Source organism: Hyperoodon ampullatus (genome assembly GCF_949752795.1).
Source record: "Hyperoodon ampullatus genome assembly, chromosome: 8".
NCBI lineage: Eukaryota > Metazoa > Chordata > Mammalia > Artiodactyla > Ziphiidae > Hyperoodon > Hyperoodon ampullatus.
In genome coordinates, this window is record NC_136921.1 from 77,622,754 (window position 1) to 77,642,025 (window position 19,272).

Sequence of the window (19,272 nt, forward strand, 5' to 3'; positions counted from 1 at the left end):
CAACATATACTTGTTGCTTTTTGTTTTTCTTTTTAATTTTTGAATTTTATTTTATTTACTTTTTTATACAGCAGTTTCTTATTAGTCGTCAATTTTATACATATCAGTGTATATATGTCAATCCCAATCGCCCAATTCATCACACCACCACCTCCACGCCCCCACGGCTTTCCCCCCTTGGGGTCCATACGTTTGTTCTCTACTTCTGTGTCTCAATTTCTGCCCTGCAAACCAGTTCATCTGTACCATTTTTCTAGGTTCCACATATATGCGTTAATATACGATATTTGTTTTTCTCTTTCTGACTTACTTCACTCTGTATGACAGTCTGTAGATCCATCAACGTCTCAACAAATGACCCAATTTCGTTCCTTTTTATGGCTGAGTAATATTCCATTGTATATATGTGCCACATCTTCTTTATCCATTAATCTGTCGATGGGCATTTAGGTTGCTTCCATCACCTAGCTATTGTAAATAATGCTGCAATGAACATGGGTGCATGTGTTTTTTTGAATTATGGTTTTCTCTGGGTATGTGCCCAGTAGTGGGATTGCTGGATCACATGGTAATTCTATTTTTAGTTTTTTAAGGAACCTCCATACTGTTCTCCATAGTGGCTGTATCAATTTACATTCCCTCCAACAGTGCAAGAGGGTTCCCTTTTCTCCACACCTTCTCCAGCATTTGTTGTTTGTAGATTTTCTGATGATGCCCATTCTAACTGGTGTGAGGTGATATCTCATTGTAGTTTTGATTTACATTTCTCTAATAACTAGTGATGTTGAGCAGCTTTTCATGTGCTTCTTGGCCATCTGTATGTCTTCTTTGGAGAAATGTCTATTTAGGTCTTCTGCCCATTTTTGGATTGTGTTGTTTGTTTTTTTAATATTGAGCTGAATGAGCTGTTTATATATTTTGGAGATTAATCCTTTGTCCATTGATTCATTTGCAAATATTTTCTCCCATTCTGAGGGTTGTCTTTTTGTCCTGTTTATGGTTTCCTTTGCTGTGCAAAAGCTTTTAAGTTTCATTAGGTCCCATGTGTTTATTTTTGTCTTTATTTCCATTTCTCTAGGAGGTGGGTCAAAAAGGATCTTGCTGTGATTTATGTCATAGAGTGTTCTGCCTATGTTTTCTTATGAGAATTTTATAGTGTCCGGTCTTACATTTAGGTCTCTAATCTGTTTTGAGTTTCTTTTTGTGTATGGTGTTAGGGAGTGTTCTAATTTCATCCTTTTACATGTAGCTGTCCAGTTTTCCCAGCACCACTTATTGAAGGGACTGTCTTTTCTCCATTATATATCCTTGCCTCCTTTGTCATAGATTAGTTGACCATAGGTGCATGGGTTTACCTCTGGGCTTTCTATCGTGTTCCCTTGATCTATGTTTCTGTTTTTGTGCAAGTACCATATTCTCTTGATTACTGTAGCTTTGTAGTATAGTCTGAAGTCAGGGAGTCTGATTCCTCCAGCTCCGTTTTTTTCCCTCAAGACTGCTTTGGCTATTCGGGGTCTTTTGTGTCTCCATACAATTTTAAGATATTTTGTTCTAGTTCCATAAAAAATGCCATTGGTAATTTGATAGGGTTTGCATTGAATCTGTAGGTTTATACTGGGTAGTATAGTCATTTTCATAATATTCATTCTTCCAATCCAAGATCATGGTATATCTCTCCATCTGTTGGCATCATCTTTAATTTCTTTCATCAGTGTCTTATAGTTTTCTGCAAACAGGTCTTTTGTCTCCCTAGGTAAGTTTCTTCCTGGGTATTTTATTCTTTTTGTTGCAATGGTAAATGGGAGTATTTCCGTAATTTCTCTTTCAGATTTTTCATCGTTAGTGTATAGGAATGCCAGAGATTTCTGTGTATTAATTTTGCATCCTGCTACTTTACCAAATTCATTGATTATCTCTAGTAGTTTTCTGGTGGCATCTTTAGGATTCTCTATGTATAGTATCGTGTCATCTGCAAACAGTGACAGTTTTACTTCTTCCTTTTCAATTTCTTTCTTTTTATTTCTTTTTCTCCTCTGATTGCCGTGGCTAGGACTTCCAAAACTATGTTGAAAAATAGTGGTAAGAGTGGACATCCTTGTCTTGTTCCTGATATTAGAGGAAATGCTTTCAGTTTTTCACCATAGAGAATGATGTTTGCTGTGGGTTTGTTGTATATGCCCTTTATTATGTTCAGGTAGCTTCCCTCTATGCCCACTTTCTGGAGAGTTTTTATCATAAATCGGTGTTGAATTTTATCAAAAGCTTTTTCTGCATCTATTGAGATGATCATATCGCTTTTATTCTTCAATTTGTTAATATGTTGTATCACATTGATTGATTTGCATATACTGAAAAATCCTTTCATCCCTGGGATAAATCCCACTTGATCATGGCTTATGACCCTTTTAATGTGTTTTTGGATTCTGTTTCCTAGTATTTTGTTGAAGATTTTTGCATCTATATTCATCAGTGATATTGGTCTGTAATTTTCTTTTTTGTAGTATCTTTGTCTGGTTTTGGTGTCAGGGTGGCTGTGGCCTCATAGAATGAGTTTGGGAGTGTTCCTTCCTCCGCAATATTTTGGAAGAGTTTGAGAAGGATAGGTGTTAGCTCTTCTCTAAATGTTTGATAGAATTCACCTGTGAAGCCATCTGGTCCTGGACTTTTGCTTGTCGGAAGATTTTTTTTTTTTTTTTTTTTTTTGCGGTACGCGGGCCTCTCACTGTTCTGGCCTCTCCCATTGTGGAGCACAGGATCCGGATGCGCAGGCTCTGCAGCCATGACTCACGGGCCCAGCCACTCCGCAGCATGTGAGATTTTCCCAGACCAAGGAATGAATCCACGTCCCCTGCATCGGCAGGCAGACTCTCAACCACTGCGCCACCAGGGAAGCCCTTGTTGGAAGATTTTTAATCACTGTTTCAATTTCATTACTTGTGATTGGTCTGTTCATATTTTCTATTTCTTCCTGGTTCAGTTTTGGAAGGTTATACCTTTCTAAGGATCTGTCCATTTCTTCCAGGTTGTCCATTTTGTTGGTATAGAGGTGCTTTTAGTAGTCTCTTAGGATGCTTTGTATTTCTGCAGTGTCTGTTGTAACTTCTCCTTTTACATTTCTAATTTTATTGATTTGAGTCCTCTCCCTCTTTTCCTTGATGAGTCTGGCTAATGGTTTATCAATTTTGTTTATCTTCTCAAAGAACCAGCTTTTAGTTTTATTGATCTTTGCTATTGTTTTCTTTGTTTCTATTTCATTTATTTCTGCTCTGATCTTTATGATTTCTTTCCTTCTGCTAACTTTGGGTTTTGTTTGTTCTTCTTTCTCTAGTTCCTTTAGGTGTAAGGTTAGATTGTTTATTTGAGATTTTTCTTGTTTCTTGAGGTAGGATTGTATAGCTATAAACTTCCCTCTTAGAACTGCTTTTGCTGCATCCCATAGGCTTTGGATCATCGTGTTTTCATTGTCATTTGTCTCTAGGTATTTTTTTAATTTCCTCTTTGATTTCTTCAGTGATCTCTTGGTTATTTAGTAATGTATTGTTTAGCCTCCATGTGTTTGTATTTTTTACAGTTTTTTTCCCTGTAATTCATTTCTAATCTCATAGTGTTGTGGTCAGAAAAGATACTTGTGTGATTTCAATTTTCTTGAATTTACTGAGGCTTGATTTGTGAGCCAAGATGTGATCTATCCTGGAGAATGTTCCATGCGCACTTGAGAAGAAAGTGTAGTCTGCTGCTTTTGGATGGAATGTCCTATAAATATCAATTAAAGCTCTCTGGTCTATTGTGTCATTTAAAGCTTCTGTTTCCTTATTTATATTCATTTTGGATGATCTGTCCATTGGTATAAGTGAGGTGTTAAAGTCCCCCACTATTATTGTGTTACTGTCGATTTTCTCTTTTATAGCTGGTAGCATTTGCCTTATGTATTGAGGTGCTCCTATGTTGGGTGCCTATATGTTTATAATTGTTATATCTTCTTCTTAGATTGATCACTTGATCATTATGTAGTGTCCTTCCTTGTCTCTTGTAACATTCTTTATTTTAAAGTCTATTTTACCTGATATGAGTATTGCTATTCCAGCTTTCTTTTGATTTCTATTTGCATGGAATATCTTTTTCCATCCCCTCACTTTCTGTCTGTATGTGTCCCTAGGTCTGAAGTGGGTCTCTTATAGACAGCGTATATATGGGTCTTGTTTTTGTATCCATTCAGCAAGTCTGTGTCTTTTGGTTGGAGCATTTAATCCCTTCACGTTTAAGGTAATTATCGATATGTATGTTCCCATTACCATTTTCCTAATTGTTTTGGGTTTGTTTTTGTAGGTCCTTTTCTTCTCTGTGTTTCCCACTTAAAGAAGTTCCTTTATCATTTGTTGTAGAGCTGGTTTGGTGGTGCTGAATTCTCTTAGCTTTTGCTTGTCTGTAAAGCTTTTGTTTTCTCCATCGAATCTGAATGAGATCCTTGCTGGGTAGAGTAATCTTGGTTGGAGGTTCTTCCCTTTCATCACTTTAAGCATATCATGCCACTCCCTTCTGGCTTGTAGAGTTTCTGCTGAGAAATCAGCTGTTAACCTTATGGGAGTTCCCTTGTATGTTATTTGTCACTTTTCCCTTGCTGTTTTCAATAATTTTTCTTTGTCTTTAATTTTTGCCTGTTTGATTAGTATGTGTCTTGGTGTGTTTCTCCCTGGGTTTATCCTGTATGGGACTCGCTGTACTTCCTGGACTTGGTGGCTACTTCATTTGCCATGTTAGGGAAGTTTTCGACTATAGTCTCTTCAAATATTTTCTCGGTTCCTTTCTCTCTCTCTTCTCCTTCTGGAACCCCTATAATGCGAATGTTGCTGCGTTTAATGTTGTCCCAGAAATCTCTTAGGCTGTCTTCATTTCTTTTCATTCTTTTTTCTTTATTCTGTTCCACAGCAGTGAATTCCACCATTCTGTCTACCAGGTCACCTAACCTTCTTCTGCCTGAGTTATTCTGCTATTGATTCCTTCTAGTGTAGTTTTCATTTCAGTTATTGTATTGTTCATCTCTGTTTGTTTGTTCTTTAATTTTTCTAGGTCTTTGTTAAGCTTTTCTTGTATCTTCGTGATCTTTGCCTCCATTTTTCTTCTGAGGTCCTGGATCATCTTCCCTATCATTATTCTGAATTCTTTTTCTGGATGGTTCCCTGTCTCCACTTCATTTAGTTGTTTATCTGGGTTTTTTTTCTTGTTCCTTCATCTGGTACATAGCCCTCTGCCTTTTCATCTTTTCTATCTTTCTGTGAATGTTTTTGTTCCACAGGCTGCAGGATTGTAGTCTTGCTTCTGCTGTCTGCCCTCTTGTGCCCTTGTTGCTTACTTATTTTTACATAGTAGTTTGTATCTCTTAATCCCCTAGGCCTATCTTTCCCCTCCCCACTTCACTCTCCCCACTGGTTATCCACTAGTTTGTTCTCTATATCTGGCAGTCTGTTTCTGTTTTGTTATATTCATTCATTTGTTTTAGTTTTTAGATTCTACAAATAAATGAAAACATAGAGTATTTGTTTTTCTGTGTCTGACTTATTTCACTAAGCATAATACCCTTTAGGTCCATCCATGCTGCTGCAAATGTCAGAATTTCATTCTTTTTTTATGGCTAAGTGATATTCCATTTTATATGTATATATATATATATATATATATATATATATATATATATATATATATATATCACTTTCTTTATCCATTCCTCTGTTGATGAGCACTTAGGTTGCTCATATCTTGGCTATTGTAAATAATGCTACTATGGATAGGATATTGGGTTTGTGTATATTTTCAAATTAGCGTTTTTGTTTTTTTTAGATATATACCCAGGAGTGTGACTGCTGGATCATATGGTAGTTCTATTTTTAGATTTTTGAGGAACTCCATACTGTTTTCCACAGTGGCTGTACCAATTTACATTCCCACCAACAGTGCAGGAGGGTTCCCTTTTTTCCACACCCATGCTAACGTTTGTTATTTGTAGGCTTTTTGATGAGATCCGTTTTGACAGGTGTGGGTGATATCTCATTATGGTTTTGATTTGTATTTCTCTGGTAATTAGTGATGCTAAACATCTTTTCGTGTGCCTGTTGGCCATCTGAATATCTTCTTTAGAAAAATGTCTATTCAAGTTTTCTGCCCATTTTTTAACCAGGCTGTGTGTGTGTGTGTGTGTGTGTGTGTGTGTGTGCGCGCGCGCGTGTTTTTTGATATTGAGTTGTATATATAAACAGTTGAACTGTATATATTTTGGATATTAACCCTTTATATATATATCATTTGCAAATATCTTCTCTCATTCAGTGGGTTGTTTTTTCGTTGTGTAGGTTCATTTGGTTTTAAAGCCCATGAACTTTTTTTCTATGATAAAAAATAAAAATGATAGTAAAACTTCAATTTTATTATAACTCCTTAAAGGCAGTAACTGTCATATGTTTCTATGTATTCCCCATAGCACTTAGCATAATACTCTGTACAAAATAATTTTAACCTGTTAAATCATTGAATGAACAAAGAAGACTACATGCTATGTTCCAGATACTTGGGTGTAAAAGTAGCACTATAGATGGGTCTCTGCCCCAATCGAGCATATTATCTATTGAAAGACTTAGACATTAAATATTACACAAATAATTACTTAATTATACTTGACATAAATGCTATCTCATAATGGTACAGAATGCCATGAGAGTGAGAAATACTTCCAATGTTATTTGTATTTGGAGGCCAAGGAGAGCCTATAGGTATTTGAATGGAGATAAAATTCTGATGAGAAAAAGTTTAAGAAAGATTTCATGGAGAAAGTATTTATGTTTTAAGTTTTAGCTAGTAGTGGTGGTGTTTTGCAAAGTTATTTTGCACATTTTTGTAAAGCTATTTTCTTCATAATATGTCATAGCTATAAGTTTAAATAATTTATTAGAGAGAAAAGTATTAAGTACTTACAGAATCTCTTCTACGAATAAAATCTGAAACATGGAAATAGATGTATTCATAAGAAACTGTATTATTTAAATAGTCATCTTAATAGAAACAAATTAAAGGTTTAGTAATAGAAGAATGAGTAAACTATGTCACATCCATTAAAAATGATGGTTATGAAGACTAATGAGCAAACAGAAAGTACTTACATTATAGTTCTGTATAAAAGAGATTAGAAATGCTCATATGCTCATAAAAATGTTGAAAATATACATAAGAATTACTGAAAGATATATACCAAAAATTACAGTTATTGGTGGAAAGATTCTGAGGGATTTCTTTTTCATTTTTTATTTTATAAATATTCTGTAGTGTGGTTTTATTATTTTTGAAATTCAAAATACTTTATGAAAAAGAAAAATGAATAAGCATAAAAACATGTTTGGCTTCTATAGATACATCATAACTCTCTGATTTTATGCCTTATGTTAATACCTAACTTGCTACACAGCACTCTTAAGGTGATTTAATCAATAAAGAGACTTAAAAAAAAAAAAAGAATCACAAATCATTACTGTTCAGCGCTCACAGAAAGGTACTAATAATAACTACAAAAGCAAAAGCAGAACATCTGCAACCTAGGGACTAAAATTAGTAATAATGTTGAAGGGAGTTCTACCAAATTATGTTTTCTAGAAGGCAGCCATAGGCTCTTCTTGTGTAAGGAAGACTGATCACCTCTATTAGCCTTGAAACAAAAGCAAAGACTTCTGGGTGCAGGCATTTAATTATAATGTTTATCTAATCATTCTGTAGCCATTTATATAATTAAGATGGCTTAGAGCATACTTTTCTTTGGGCAGTAAAGGGTAGTAGAGGTTGTGTTTGGTGAAGAGTATATTTTAAGCCAAACAGTCCAACACTAATTATGGCATTTTATACTGGTGTTTCAAAAAATGTAGAAAAAGTGCAGATACTGCCCATTCTTTTGCCTTTGGATTGTTGAACTTCCCAATCTATGAGCTGGTGGTAGCCACAATTGTAATAACCACCACAACAATGATAATACCTAACACCTAATTAGTAGTTACTTATGCTAGACCCTGTTCTAGGTGCTTTTACCTATATTAACTTATTTTTACCCTCATAATAACCCTATGAGGTTGATTGCTGTCACTATCCCAACTTTAAAAATACTAAAATATAGAGATGCTAAGTAACTTGTCTAAGGTCACTCAGTTAAGTGCTTGGATTTGACTGATACAGGAACTCTGGCTGGAGAGTCCAAAGTCCAATGTCATAGGCACCAGGCTATTTTATGCACCTAAAGATTTTTTTTTTTTGCATTAATATTTCCATCTTATGGCCAGAGTCACTATATTATTTTGGAGATGTAAGTAACAGAAGAGCTTATTCCAAAAGCTTATTGCTTTCTCTAGTTTTTTTTTTTCTTTTCTTTTTTGTAGTTTTAGATGAAAAATATTTGGACTAAGTTCATCAGTATAGGTAAAAAGAGGAAAGTGGGATTTTTCTCATTTTATCTTGACTTATTTATTTAGAATATCTGGTTTTGACATTTTAAGGACATAAAATCTCAGCCAAAGCCCTCTTTGATCTACCAAGGGTTGGTACAGAGATCTTTTTCAAACTTCCTGTACAAGTGTGCAGCCTCTGAGGACTATCTGCTGAGATTTCAAATATTAGAGGTGTGGACTCAGGAAAGAATGATGATTTGGTTGGCTATACATGATATCTATGATATATACATCTTTTAGGTAAAAAACCTATTTTTCCTCCTTGGAACTGATTTATGGCAGAGGAATATTATCAACCAGAGATAGGCCTGACAAGGAGGCATAGGTAACTAATGTCCACTTACAGACCTAACTCTCCAAAAAAAATATCTCCCCTATGAGCTTGACATTTTTATCCCAAATTTCTTAATACTTTTGGAAAGTCACTGTTGAAATGTAAATACACTCCCAGGAATGGAGTAACACATTACGCCATTGTCCTCACTAATACAGTGCCAGCACATAGGAAAACAGAGACCATAGCCCTGAGAGAATTGTGCACACAGCAAGCAAAGTGAATGGAGAAGTGATACTAGCCCGGTGGCCAGGTTTACGTGAGGCTATGAGAAAATAGGAATCTGGAAGTTGGGCAAGGGAGGTGGTGGTGGTGTAGTTGTCATGATGTGAAGGCAGGGCTGCAGGATGTTTTGGGGGGAGTATCTTAAAGGAGAGGGGTCCTGAAAGGGGAAGCTGAGAAGACCATACACTAATGGTATATTACTTAATTTATTCTGGAGCCATCTCACTCTTCTGGCTATGCTAATGGAAATGGCACAGTTATATCTAGATGAAGCATATTATAGAGAAAAAGGCAGAAGTTTCAGGGTCGAGAAGACCTGGATCCAAATCTAATCACTATGACCTTGGATGCGTTATCAAACACTTAGTTTCCTCCATCTATAAAATGTAGAAATCAAACTACTAAACTAGAAAACAAAGTGCCTTCTGCCATGCATATGGTAGCTGTATGCATATCATATCTATATGCATAAATATACAGTAGCTAAAGAAAGCATATATATATATGTATACACACACATTTATACGTAGATGTATTCATGCATCTACTATAGTGCTATCTTTCTCCCTTGTTATGTTACTTCTGCAAGAAACTTGTCATATAGTCTCTATTTTACATTTTAGTTTCCTTTTATCATATGTAAATTTACTTTCACCTAATTTTCAGAATATTCAAATAATTTTCTATTAAACTATGGTGTTGGGTCTTTTTTTTCTGAAGTAAATTAGCAAAATGACCAACTTGAAGAATTTTTTTAAAATTTTATTTATTTAACTAATTTATTTTTGGCTGTGTTGGGTCTTTGTTGCTGTGCATGGGCTTTCTCTAATTGCAGAGAGCAGGGGCTACTCTTCGTTGTGGTGCACGGGCTTCTCATTGCGGTGGCTTCTCTTGTTGCGGAGCATGGGCTCTAGGCACACGAGCTTAAGTAGTTGCAGCATGTAGGCTCAGTAGTTGTGGCGCCTGGGCTTAGTTGTTCAGCTGCATGTGGGATCTTCCCAAACCAGGGCTCGAACCCGTGTCCCCTGCATTAGCAGGCGATTCTCAACTACTGTGCCACCAGGGAAGCCTAACTTGGAGAATTTTAATCATTAGCTACCTGAAAAGTATTGGTGCTTGATACAGCAGATTCAGGCAATATATTACTAATCTACTTTAACAAGAAAGAGACTATTGCTTCTAATGAATGATATTAACTGTTTTCTTTTTGGTAGCATTACTGCCAAATAGCTAACTATGCTATCTATGGCAATAGCTAACTATGCTATCATTATTTGAATTCATGACAAGGCTGGGTAACGAGTTGAGGCAGTTATTCTGTATGATCAGATGATTTAAGCCTGAACAGAACATAAATGTATATACCTATGCAAATATCTAAAATAATTATTCTGATCTCTGTAGCAGTTTGAATACTTGTTATGATTCTAAAAAGGGGACTTTAGGGAGCATATGCCAGTTTCAAAAACCAGGCACATGTTCACACGGCTGTAAGTTAGGGATCCCTGACCAATGAATTGGACACCATCTGTCAGCAGGACCTTGAAGTTTTAGCTGGCAGATCTTGGAGCAGCTTTCCAAGCCGTTTGCTGCTTCCTCACTCCCACATGCTTAGTTAGCTGGGATTCCCAGTTGGGAAGCGAAGGCAGGTAGCATTTTGACCCTCCCCTCACCACCTTCAGTATACTTTATTCTCAGAACCATCCCCAGAGATTTAAAAGCATCGGGAATATAAAAAATATCTCTTCCTCACAAGGTTGGAGGCCTTGGAGCTTACATTGAAAAGATTTATTTTTACATTTTTTCAAATTATGACAACTTATGTAGAAAAATATGGCAGATACCTGTTCTTTAGAAAAAAAATTTTTTGCAATATTTGTTACATAACAAGAGTGTAAGAATAAAGTGCTTGATATGTATTTGTTTTCTGATTATAATTTGGAACACAGGTATAAATGCCTTGGTTTATGGACTAAATCTGTACCCTGTCATCTCCTAACCTACTAGATCTTTTTTGGAATAATAAAATGCATATCACTGGGGCCAGTATCCACAATTCTAGAATATTCTTAGCCATCTGGTTCTGTTACAGAGTAAAGTTAGACTGGAAATAAGACAATGTTAGTAAAGGAAGCTTCCTTTGCCCACCCCACCTTCCATGGGCTCCATTTTTTGGTGTGCACAACATAGTGATTTAATGATATATATGTATATTGTAAAATGATCATCACAATAAGTTTAATAATAACATCCATCACCACACATGGTTAATATTTTTCTTGTGATGAGAACTTTTAAGATCTACTCTCTTAGCAACTTTCAAATATACAATATAGTGTTGTTGACAATAGTCACCATGTGGTCCATTACACCCCCAGAACTTATTTATCTTATAACTAGAAGTTTGTACCTTTTGATCACCTTCACCCTTTCACCTTTATTCTTGATGAATATTTGACTAGTTATAGAATTCTGGATTGCCAAGTGTTTTCTTTTAGCCCGTTAATGACCTCATTCCATTGGTTTCAATTTTAGCTCAGGAGAAGTCATTGTCAATCCTACTGTTGCTCTTTAAAGGCAATGTCTTTTTCCCTAGATGTTGTTAAGATTTTCTCTTTATCTTTGGCTTTCTTCAGTTTCAGTATATTTGGGCATATCCTTTTTTTTTCTTCTAGTTTAATTGAGATATCATTGACATATAGCACTGTATAAGTTTAAGGTATACAGCATGGTGGTTTGACTTATATACATAATGAAATGATTACCACAATGACTTAATGAACATTCATCATCCTGTATAGATACCAAATTAAAGAAATAGAAGAAAAGTTTTTTTCCTTGTGATGAGAACTCTTAGGATTTACTCTCTTAACTTTCATATATGATATACAACAGTGTTAATTATATTTATCATGTTGTACATTAAATCTGTGGTATTTATTTATCTTACAGCTGGAATTTTGTACCTTTTGACTGCCTTCATCATCCCCACCCCCTGCCTCTGGTAACCACAAATCTGATCTCTTTTTCATGAGTTTGTTTGTTTGTTTTGAAGTATAATTGACCTACAATGCTATATTAGTTCTTGGTACAAAACATAGTGATTCAGTATTTCTATACATTTCAAAATGATCATCATGATAATCTAGTCACCATCTGTCCTCATACAAAGATATTATGTAATTATTGACTATATTCCCCACACTGTACATTTCATACCTGTGACTCATTTATTTTGTAACTGAATGTTTGTACCTCTTAATCTCCCTCACCTATTTCTCTCCTCCACTCACTCCTCTCCCTTCTTGGCAACAACCTGTGTGTTCTCTGTATCTATGACTCTGTTTCTGTTTTGTTATGTTTGTTCATTTGTTTTATTTTTTAGATTCCACATATAAATGAAATCATACAGTATTTGTCTTTCTCTGTCTAACCTATTTCACTTAGCATAATACCCTCTGGATCCATTCATATTGTCACAAATGGCAAGATTTCATTCTTTTGTATGGTTAATATTCCATTGTGTGTGTGTGGTGTGTGTGTGTGTGTGTGTATATATATATATATACACACACACACATTATCCATTCATCTATTAATCACCACTTAGGTTGCTTCCATATCTACTCACCTATTAATTGCCACTTAGGTTGCTTCCATATCTTGGCTATTATAAATAATACTGCAGTGAATACGGGGGTGCATTTTTTTAAAATTAGTGTTTTCATTTTCTTTGAATACATACCCAGAAGTAGAATTGCTGGATCATATTGTAGTTCTATTTTTTTTCCATCTCATTACTTTAATCATTTTGTCAAAATAATCTGAACATGCATAAATACTTGACTTGACTTGTTATAAGAATGTGTAGCATAAAAGTCCCTGAGACACATCCAAGAATGACTTGAAATGTATTCAGTGCAATTATTCATCATACTAATTGCCAAGGACTTGGCTCCCTTCCTTGATATTTAAGGTATGTGACTAAAAAAAGATATATAATATATATTAAATAATATTCATAATTATACATTATATATAAATATATGTATGTTTATTAATGCTAAATCAGAGTCTCCCTCTCCAATGCCTGGTTTTTCTGCCAGTTTACTGATGCTATATATGAAGTCATTTCCAGACTGTAAGGAATGTACTTACCGAGGTAAATTAGTTCTTTAAGCCTTAGGGTGCCAGTTAGTAGAATAATGGCAGTGGAACTAGAAGGTCCCAAGAGAAGATGTTGTCCAACGCCCTCATTTTGCAGTTCAAGTGACAGAGGCTCAAAAGGTTTGCAACTTGCACAAGCACGGCTGGTTCTGCCACTATTACTGTAACCTTAGACAAGTCCTTAACTGGGTCTAGACTTCTGCTCCCTCCTCTGTAAAATGGATTGGTGATTGTCACAGCTAACATTTTCCAGGTGTTTCCTGTGTGCCTGACACTGTCCTGAGTACTTTAAGTGTCTTTTCTAATTCTCCCAACACCTCCATAAATTATATATGATTACCTTCAATTAGAGATGAGAATATCAAAGCACAGACATCTTAAATAATTTGCCCGAGATAAGACAATTAGGAAATGTTACAAAGCTGGTCTAGTAACCCAGGGATAACTGCCTCCAAAATTCTCAAATTCCAATTCTTAAATCCCTTCTAAGAAAACCCCATCAGATAGGTTCTCAAATTCCTTTTATCTCTAAAAGTCTAGAGCAGAGTTAACAAACTATGGCTCATGGGCCAAATCCAGGCACCACCTTTGCTTATACAGAAGTAGTTCTATTTCTGACTTTTTGAGGAATCTCTATATTGTTTTCCATAGTGGCTGTATTTACATTCCTGTCAATAGGGCATGTGGATTTCCTTTTCTCCACATTCTCACCAATGCTTGTTATTTGTTGTGTTTTTGATAATAGCCGTTCTGACAGACGCGAGGTGATATCTCACTGTGGTTTTAATTTGCATGACTCTGGTGATGTTGAGCATCTTTTCATGTGTCTGCTGGCCATCTGTACATCTTCTTTGAAAAAATATCTATTTATGTGCTCTGCCTATTTTTTAGTTGGGTTGTTTGTTTATTTGATGTTGAGTTATATGAGTTCCTTGTATATTTTGGATATTAACCCCTTATTGGATATATCATTTACAAATATCTTTTCCCATTCAGTAGGTGGCCTTTTCATTTTGTTGATAGTTCCTTTGCTGTGCAAAAGTTTTTTTAGTTTGATGTAGTCACATTTGTTTATTTTTGTTTTTGTTTCCCTTGCCTGAGGAGACAGATCCAAAAAATTTGCTAAGACCAATATCTAAGAGTGTAATACCTAAGTTTTCATCTAGAATTTTTATGGTTTCAGGTCTTACATATAAGTCTTTAATCCATTTTTAGTTTATTTTTTATATGGTGTCAGAAACCAGCTCAGTTTGATTCCTTTGTATGTAGCTATCCTGTTTTCCCAATACCATTATTGAGGAGGCTGTCTTTTCCCCATTGCATATTCTTGCCTCCTTTGTAATAGATTAATATAAATATGGGTTAATTTCTGGGCTCTCTACTCTGTTCCATTGATCTATGTTTCTGTTTTTGTGCCAGTACCATACCATTTTGATTATTGTAGCTTTGTAGTATAGTTTGAAATCAGGACACATGATAGCTCTAGTTTTGTTGTTCTTTCTAAAGACTGTTTTAGCTATTCAGGGTCTTTTGGGTTTCCATACAAATTTTAGAATTATTTGTTCTAGTTCTGTAGGAAATTCCATTGGTATTTTGATAGTGATTGCATTAAATCTGTAGATTGCCTTGGGTAGTATGGTCATTTTAACAGTATTAATTTTTCCAGTCCCTAAACCTGGTACATATTTTCATCTTTTTTGTGTTTTCTTAAATTTCTTTATTCAGTGTCTTATAGTTTTCTGAGCATAGGTCTTTTACCTCCTCAGTTTGATTTATTCCCAGGTATTTTATTTTTTGATGCAATTGTAAATGAGATTACTTTCTTAATTTCTCTTTCTGATAGTTCTCATTGTTAGTGTATAGAAATGCAACAGATTTCTGTATATTAATTTTGTATCCTGCAACTTTCTAAATTCATTGATGAGTTCTAGTAGTTTCTTCGTGGTGTCTTTAGAATGTTCTCTGTATAGTATCATGTCATCTGCAAACAGTTACAGTTTAATTTGTTCCTTTCCAATTTGGATTCCTTTTATTTTTTTTTTCCTGTCTGGTTGCTCTGGCTAGAACTTCTAATACTATGTTGAATGAAAGTGGCAAGAGTGGGCAATCTTTTTTTTTATTATTGAAATATAAATGTTGCTTTACAATGTTGTGTTAGTTTCAACTGCACAGCAAAGTGAATCAGCTATATGTATACATATATCCCCTCTTTTTGGATTTCCTTCCCATTTAGGTCACCACAGAGCATTGAGTAGAGTTCCCTGTGCTATACAGTAGGTTCTCATTAGTTAGCTATTTCATAGTTTACATAGTATCAGTAGTCTATATATGTCAATCCCAATCTCCCAATTCATCCCATCCCCTCCCTTCCTCCTTGGTATCCATACATTTGTTCTCTACGTCTACATCTCTATTTCTGCTTTGTAATAAGATCGTCTATACCATTTTTTTCAGATTGCACATATATGTGTTAATATATGATATTTGTTTTTCTCTTTCTGACTTACTTCAAGGAGTGGGCATTCTTGTTTTATTCCTGATCTTAGAGAAAATGCTTTTAACTTTTCATCATTGAATATGATGTTAGCTGTGGGCTTGTCACATAGTCTTTATTTTGTTAGGGTGGGTTCCCAATGGGCTGCATTTTAAAAAGAGTACAGACCAGAAATCCTATGCCTACTAGAGACTTTCCATGGTACCAGCCTGCTACTGAGCTTTACTTTCTTATTTTTAAATGGGGAGAAAAATACCTGTCCTAGCAGTCATAAGAATGATTTGTAAATTTAATGCGATTATATCAAAGTACTTTATAAATCATAGCATAAACTTATATACTGTATTGAGCATCTAGTAAATTCTAGGAATAGTACTGGAAACTTTGCATATGTTATGGTGCCTCTTTTAAGGCTCAACGGGATCCTGCACAATTGTTATAATTACATTTGATATATAATGAGTTAATAGAAGCTCCAAGAAGTTGTGTGATTTTTCAGAGGTCAAATAGGCCTAAAGGGGCAGAGTCAAGATTCAGCTCAATATTACTTCCAAATAGAGACTTTACTTTTCCTTGTACTCAGAACTAAAGCAACAGCATTATTTAATGTCCTTAAGAATGGTAGGTGGCATTAAGAAAGGAGGAAAAATCACTGAATAATCTACCCCTTAAGCAAAGCCGGCAAAGAAAACATCCTGATAAAATCAATGCCTATATTTTAGAGCAGACCACCTGAAAACCCCTGGGCTTCAGACGTTTTGAAAATAGTTTTTATGTATTTGACTGTAAAGTAAAAAAGGGAAAATATAGATGTTTTAGATGCAAAAGGAATATGATATGCCCTCCCAACCAGATTCAAGCTTGTATTTTTCATGAGTTTTATTCTGCTCATATTATCAAATCACAAATGATGAAACAGGAAAAACATAAGGGCTTCACTTGCTTTTGGATAACAGATGGGAAACAACAGAAAATTCTTTTCAGAAATGCAGAAAAATAATTTTCTTCATAATAGCTAATATGCCTTCTTTAGGCATTAAGATACATTTCTGTTTATAATCTTAAGACAGCTATATTTTTACTCTTTATAAAAATCAAATCTCCCAATAATAAACGGGGTATTTCAGTACCCTAATCTTTAAATGCCATCATTAAAAATGTAGGTATGCACCCCAGTTTCTAACCTCTTAGAACGTTTTGCACAATAGGTTTTAGTCCTGGGAATGAATAATTGCTCAGGAAAGCAGCACCACTTCATGCAATATGATTTGGTAGTCAACATTCTTGTTTTCCAATAAAAGGGAAATTTCATGAATAGAAACATTGGGCTCCTTGAGATTTCACCAATGAAGGGTTTGTTTCTGAGTAGCTTCTGAGCAAATATATCTTAACAGGTTGATCGCAGATCTGGAGTCTTTATTCCTTATAATAGCACTGCCAGACACAATCATGTTAGCCACTGTGTTTGCACAGTTATGGAGAGTGTCATGATCTACACTTCACCATTAACCTCTCTGCCAAAAGACAGAAATTGGACCCTCGACTGATAAAACTTTGGCATCATATCTTGCATAAATTTCTGCCCTCCAAACCCAGGTTCAACTGGTGTAACCAAGGCCATATCTATCTGATTAGCCCATGGTGCCAAATACTCAACTGTCATTCCTAGTTTGATGGCAAGTCCAACCTTTGTCTCATTCTCCCAAATGTCTTTAATTAAGGCCGCTGGGTTCTCATATATATGGATTGACTCCTACTGCAGCCATTGGCTTTACCAACTGTTCCAGCCTAGAAACGATCCTGTGCATTTCAAAGAAAGGATCCTGTCATAGCTGCTTTTGGAGACTCTACCATAGGGTGACCAAAAGTGACGCTGTGAGCAAAATACCCATCTGTTGTATCCAGGTGCAGATAATTGGCCCCAGAGACCAGTGTCTAGAAGTACTCAGCCCCTGAATTGGCCAGGTTGCTGTTGAAGATGGATGGGCCAATCTTACAGCTGGACACCATGGTACTGGTTTCCAAGAGCCAAGTTACATGAGTCCTCCAGCAAGATGAAGGGTTTATCCTGATTTCTTCTTCTTCTTCTTCTTTTTTTTTTTTTTGCGGTAGGCGGGCCTCTCACTGTTGTGGCCTCTCCCCTTGCGGAGCACAGGCTCCGGATGCGCAGGCTCAGCGCCATGGCTCACGGCCCTAGCCGCTCTGTGGCATGTGGGATCTTCCCAGACCGGGGCACGAACCCGTGTCCCCTGCATCGGCAGGCGGACTCTTAACCACTGCGCCACCAGGGAAGCCCTCTTCTTCTTCTTTTTAAAAATGTGTTAGTACTTTAATCTTTGAGCAGTGACTAAATTTTCATTTGAAATAATTATTAATTTTCCCAAGTGTAAATCAAAGTAAAGGCATGAGTTATAGCTTTAAAGAATTTATTTTACAATAAGTTAGGTCTTAAGTTTACTTGCCTATTATTCAGATGAGTCAGAAATAGCAGTTTGCTTGGTTTTTGTTGCTTGGTTTTTGTTGCTTGAGTGGAGTAAGTTAACAGAAGAGCTGGCTAATTTAGTGATTTTGCTAAAATATGCAGATAAATAACTTCAAATATGCATTGATGTGCCCTTTGTTAGGAATATAAATGGGATCAAATGGCTAATAAATGTTTTTGTTCCCAACTTTCTTTCAAATAAAATTCTGTTATTTCAAATAAAATTCTTCCTTTTAAATAACATTCTGTTATATGTATGCATATATATATTTATGTTAGATGTATGCTTAATGTATGCTTAACTGTAAGGCAGTTCACTAATAAGGGGCAGTGTATTCCCATGATGGGAAATTCCTCCAAATGAATCTTTCTGTTACTTTACCTCAAAAAAAAAGGCCTAACACCATAGGAGCTGAAGGGAAAACATTTGGGAAAATATTTTTATATTCTGAAAATTTGGTAAATGTATTGATGACAAAAGGAAACTAAAATGCAAAACAAAGAAAATATGCCAAATTTCTCACAGGAGTAATATAATAAGAGAAAACTAGCATTATAGTAGATGGAATTTAGCTCACTTTCTACTCCCACCTCCAACCTTTCTTCTTGCTCTATCTCTCCTTCCAAAATAATTATACCATATCCTAAGTTTCATCATTCCCATAACCTTTGTACATAAATAAACAAATAACCACAAATAACGTATATAAACTTCTATTTCTTGTTCCACGAGTTGTAGATAATTCTCTTTACTTTCTACTTTGTGTTGACCTAAAACAAATAGACTGCCAGTTATTTCTCTAGCAACAATGGGTTTATTCAGGGTCAGTAAAGAATTGCAATTTGGGATCTGCAACCATGGCAAGCCACGTGCAAGCCCCCTGCAAAAATGAGAGAACTCTTTTATAGAGGGGAAAAGGAAATTGGGAGGGCCATAGTAACCAAATAGTCCATCGTTTTCTATTGGCTGAGTTGTGACAATCTCATTGGATGAGTTCTTGCCAGGAAAGGAGAAGAAGTCTTTCTTCTCCCTATTGGGCTCTGCTATTGTCATAGGGCATGAGAGCTTCCCCTTCTGACTCTATATAGTTGAAGT

At 35.5% G+C, this 19,272-nt stretch overlaps 1 protein-coding gene and 1 pseudogene across 11 annotated transcripts in view; one reads left to right on the forward strand and one right to left on the reverse strand.

Moving 5' to 3' along the window:
• The window catches only part of SLC4A10 (solute carrier family 4 member 10), a gene marked incomplete at both ends in the record, with an annotated part of 305,510 nt that overhangs the window by 230,680 nt on the left and 55,558 nt on the right, over positions 1 to 19,272 (forward strand). The window lies entirely within an intron of this gene.
• LOC307056944 (ribulose-phosphate 3-epimerase-like) lies at positions 17,035 to 17,704 on the reverse strand (annotated as a pseudogene). Its single transcript has 2 exons — positions 17,243 to 17,704; positions 17,035 to 17,153 (listed from the first exon to the last, which is right to left on the reverse strand). The product of its transcript is annotated as a ribulose-phosphate 3-epimerase-like (transcript).